This window comes from Myotis brandtii, unplaced genomic scaffold, assembly GCF_000412655.1.
Source record: "Myotis brandtii unplaced genomic scaffold, ASM41265v1 scaffold190, whole genome shotgun sequence".
Lineage (NCBI taxonomy): Eukaryota > Metazoa > Chordata > Mammalia > Chiroptera > Vespertilionidae > Myotis > Myotis brandtii.
The window spans coordinates 5,660,296-5,665,405 of NW_005357076.1; the positions used below are offsets into that span (position 1 = coordinate 5,660,296).

The 5,110-nt window shown below is 50.0% G+C and overlaps 1 long non-coding RNA gene across 1 annotated transcript; it reads left to right on the plus strand.

The window, feature by feature from the left end:
• The first annotated feature begins 1,526 nt into the window (after positions 1-1,526).
• On the plus strand, positions 1,527-4,826 carry LOC106725820. Its single transcript, XR_001361803.1, has 3 exons — positions 1,527-1,691; positions 3,099-3,268; positions 4,544-4,826. It is a non-coding gene; the product is annotated as an uncharacterized LOC106725820 (long non-coding RNA).
• The last annotated feature ends 284 nt before the right edge of the window (positions 4,827-5,110 follow it).

Sequence of the window (5,110 nt, forward strand, 5' to 3'; positions counted from 1 at the left end):
CTCTCTGCCTCCCCGGGTCAGGCTGAGTCCCCCACGGCCCATTCACCCGGCGGTGGCCGGAGCCTCGTCCCAGACACCTTTGATGGTTGCCCTTTGCTCCCTCGGCTCAGAGCAGACAAATGAGGGAAATTGAGTAAGCCAGCTTAGCGAGAAGGCAGGAAACTCCTGGCCACCTCGTTACGATTTTTTCAGCAACTTGTGTGAGGTAAGGAGCCGGGAGACTCATTCAGTCCTGGAGCTCTTACTGGCCCGCTGTTCCCCTTGAGCTAAGCCCCTGACTCTGGGCTGCATTTCTGTAGGCAATCAGTCATAAGGGACTCCGCTTTGGGGGCAGCCCTAAGCTCAGGACAGGTCTTGAACTTCTCGCAAGCGGAAGAAAACACCTTCCATTTCTTGAAACAGAGCTTCCTCCCGAACATTAATTTTCTCCTGCGTCTTCCCAGGCTGGAGCCACCATGTTCCGTGTGGAGACTGAGTGTAATGAGTGGTTCTCTGTTGCCTATAGAATCAAGTCCAAATCCCTTGGCTTGGCCGTCGAGGCTTTCTAACATTGATTCTACCCTCCCTCTTTAGCCTCACCCCCAAACACACCCTCACACTGTGGCCTTAGGAGGAGTCTTCCCCAACACACTGCACAATATTCACACTTCCATGTCCTTGCTCATGCCGTTCCCTCTTCCCAGAATGCTTTTCCCTACACCCCGAGAAAGATAGGCTCCTTCCCATCCAGCTCTCCACTTACATGTAAGTGAAGAGGTCTTTTCAGGGCAGCCAGGCAGGAGCCCTATTAGCCCTTGTTCCTTGCCTCTTCAGCTCTTCCTGCATCTTGGGAGAAGTTTGTCTCTCCCAGGATTGGAAGGCCTGAGGGAGAGACCATGTGCATTTCCTTCATCTCCATATACCCAGCTCAGGAAAAAGTGTTCTTTCTCAACAATAAAATAATAATAAAGTTCTTAGATCAAGTTCCTTGTAGGCCTTGCTAAAAAAAAAAAAAGTGTTCCTGATGCCTTGAGAAGTGAAGGAAGAAAGTTGGCCCCTTTCTAATTAAACAAGCAGGGAAGTGGGCTGGGCATGTATGTAGATAAAGGCATAGATATGTGTGTCAACATAAGCAAAGCTCGAGAGGGTACACAGCAACCTGAATACCCCTGAGGAGGAGGATGCAGACGGTGTCATGTTTATTACATAACTGCACCTGGATTAGGCAGCATCTCCTCCGGAAGTCTTCTCGGACCCGCCCCTGTGTTGGAGGCGCTGCTTCTGAGCACGCCGCCGGGCGCCGTCAAGAGTCCAGTCCAGCCCTAACCGGTTTGGCTCAGTGCTTAGAGCGTCGGCCTGCGGACTGAAGGGTCCCAGGTTCGATTCCGGTCAAGGGCATGTACCTTGGTTGCAGGCACATCCCCAGTAGGGGGTGTGCAGGAGGCAGCTGGTCGATGTTTCTCTCTCATCGATGTTTCTAACTCTCTGTCCCTCTCCCTTCCTCTCTGTAAGAAATCAATAAAATATTTTTTTTTTTAAAAAAGAGTCCAGTCCAAAGGCTGAGTGCGGGAGCTGAGGGCAGCCTGGACGAGCACAGCAGCTCTTCTGGGTGTGTGTTTGTCCACTCGGGCCGGTGAAAACAGCTGGCGAGGACAATGATGAACAATGATGAGCGTGGCACTGACACCAGGCAGCCCGGCTCCCCCTCCCAGGTGACATTACTGCAGGTGGCCTTGGGCTGTCAGCAGAGCCAAAATGTGACAGGAAGCCTGGCCTTGGTGCAAAGCTGGGCCCAGCTGGCTCACTTCCAGATTTGGGACACGCAACCTCCGCCCGCTATGGGAGGCACACAAGGCAGCTTCTATGCCCTCGGGATGCCTTGGAGTTGAGAAGGGTCAGAGGCAGCTTGGAGTAAGCAAAAGGCCTCCTGCCCGCCTGCCCACTTGCTGTCTGTCCCACAGCTCCCACGAGACCCGGAACAACACAATTCCGACCAACTGGGCCAGGGGAGAGGAAGGAAGAGCGGCAGCGGGCTCAGGGTCAGATGTCTGAGCCTCCATTCCCACGGGTGCCTCTCATTATGCTTGTCGGGAAGGGGACAGAATGCAAACCTTCACCCTCGCTTTAGTCCCACCCCGGCTCCTCTTCCCCCGTGTCTCAGAACAGGTTCCCCGTCTGGAAAATCATGGGGAGGTGCCGGGGTGGACCTCCATTCTGGAGTCACCCGGTTTCCAGTGGTTTCAGGTCCACACCTACTGGCCGTGCCCCTGGCCCTGGCCACTGCCTTTGTCCCCCTGTGCCTCAGTTTCCCTAGTAAGTTAGTTCATGCATGGCAAGTGTTTAGAAGCAGGCCTGACGTACGTACGTGTATTTGTTAGCTGTCTGTGTTAGCTATTATCTAGTTCATGGCCAGGAGAGGTAATAACAGTTCCTACCTCATTGAGCTGTTGTGAGGGTTAAATTAGATAATGCATGTCAAGTGCTTGGCTGTGTTGATTGTTTACTTGTCTGAGTAAAGATAATAGTATGGGAGCACAGATCTTGGTCCCTGAGCTGTGGGGAGATTAGCATGGTGGCTGCTGGTGGCTCCCTAGGAATGGAGCGCAGGGCCTTTCATGGCCATGAAGATGTTACTGTGCTGAATGTTACTGAGCTGTCTGGTTAGTCAACTGCCTGCTCCCTCAAACCCATTTAAACTAGCTCTGTCTGGCCTGGCTTTCTCAACACACCCTGGCAGCTGCCACAGGCCCAAAGCACTGGGCAAAGTGTCAGGACTGCTGCAAAATACATTGGAACTTTATCTGACCCCTGGCTCCCGTCCCAACCAGAAATACATTGGCTGGGACTTGCAGCCAAGCTCGAACAAGCCTGGGGGATGGAGGAGGAAGGCAGCCTTGCATCACAGCCCAGATAGTCTCCCCACACCCTCCATCCTTCTGGCCCCCTTTCTATTTGTACAATTCTACCAATTAATGCTGCTTCTAGTTATGAAGTGGTTTTTAAAATCTTGAGCTTAATCTTGAGCCTTGGATTTGCAGAGGAGGAAGAGAAAGAGGACTATGCCCCCAAAACTCAGTCAAGTTTACTGCATAGCTTTTCTTTTCTTTTTTTTTCATCAGTGTTGATCTGTGGCCTTTTTAAAGGCCAAGACAATCCTCTGTGTGGTGGCGCCGTCTGGAACTCCCCAGAAAATGCCCATGACAATGGCAGCAGGCAGCCACGCCAGATTGGGATCTGGCCAGCTTTGGAGGGGGCATGGCTCAGTCTGGGAGTCTCTGCCCCCATCCAGGTGGGTCTCCCTCCCCACCCTGCTCCCTTTGGTGACTCCCACCGGGAGGTCCTGGACCTAGCAGGTCCCGGGCCAAACAGGTCCCCCTCAAAAGGCCATTGTTTAGAATCAGAGGCATTCCAGGAGCACCCCACCCCAAGCACTCATGTGAGCATTCAGAAGAGCTGGTGAGAGGAAACAAGGAAAACAGTTTCCTGTGGTGACCCAGAGAGCTTTGTCATCAGGTCACATGTTTAAGAACTCCAGAATGTCCCTTTGCACAGGCAAGACTGTCGAGACCCTAAGCCTCACAGATTTGGAATTCCTTAGATTAAGGAGTTTTGAAAAGTCAGCCTAGTCAACTTTGAGTGTGGACTGGATATGAAATAATACTATGGAACTATTGTTAGCTTTCTCAGATGTGAGAATCACAATGTGATTATGTAGCAGAACAGCCTGTTCCTAGGAAATTCACGTTGAAGTATTTGGGGGTGAAACATCATAATGCCAACAACTTCGTTCCAAATGGTTCTCTCTCTCTCTCTCTCTCTCTCTCTCTCTCTTACACACACACACACACACACACACACACACACGAGTTAATTGTTGAGCTAGGGGAAGAGGGTACATAAGTGTTCATTGTGACATTCTTGCAACTTTTCGGTATGTTTGAAGACTTTCTCAGTAAAACAGTAAGGGGGAAACATTTAAATAAAAATAAGCTGTTCACATGCAAAACAAGTCAGTGCAGAATGCAGCTTGCTCTAGCTCAAGCTCCCTCTTCTCTGAGGATAGAATAATGGAAACGAGATGGCCTCAGGGCTGCTGAGTTCAGCCAACCAAAGAACCAGTTTTATAGAGTTTATTAAATACATGTCTGGAAACAATACTAATCATTAATCTTTCTAGTTCATGGCCAGGAGAGGACTCATTGTGGAAACTGGGAGGTTCAAGCCCTTTTAGCTGCTTGGAACCAGATTTAACACAAGTCAAGAAACACATGTTTCAGACCTACTATGAGCAATGCCCGGAGACTTCACAGAAGGTGTTTTCCCCCTGCCTATAATCTGATACTGAGTACAAGGTAGCCACAATTTATTTTTATTGTGGCTGCTTTATGTTGAATTGTAACCCGCCTCCCCTCCCCACACACACCAACTCATATGTTGAAGTCCTAACCCCCAGTGCCTCAGAATGTAACCTTATTGGGGAATAGGGTTGTTGCAAATGTAATTAGTTAAGATGAGGTCAGTAGGGTGGACTCTAATTCAATCTGACTGTTGTACTTCTAAAAAGGGGAAATTCGGGCACACAGAGAAACACGCACGTCGGACGAACACCAGGTGAAGATAAAGGCAGAGATTGAAAGATGCTTCTACAAGCAGGAATGCCAAAGATTGCCAGCAGACCAGCAAGCGGGGAGAGAGGCCAAACTAGACTCTCCCTCACAGCCCTCAGAAGGAACTGGCCCTGCTGACATCTCGATTCTGGACTTCTAACCTCCAGAACGGAGACACTACATTTCTGTTGTTATGGCAGCCCTCAGCCAATGTACACAGCAGTAAAATATGCATACCATACATGCACTGTTTCAATCATTTTTCAAGTGTATAGTTCATGGGTGTTCAGTGCATTCACATTGTGCCACTATTTTTTCTCTTTGGCGAGAGCCAAACCCAGGAAGACCATGGGCAGGTTGAAAGACCTGGCTCCATGTCTGCTCTGCTCAGCTGAGTGACCTGTGTCGTCATGTGTGCCGTGAAGAGACGGGGCACACAACTTCCTGCTCGGATGCTATCATCGCCCATGTGTGGAGAAATTATAATAGCATAATAGCTCACCATTTACTGAGCAATTATTATG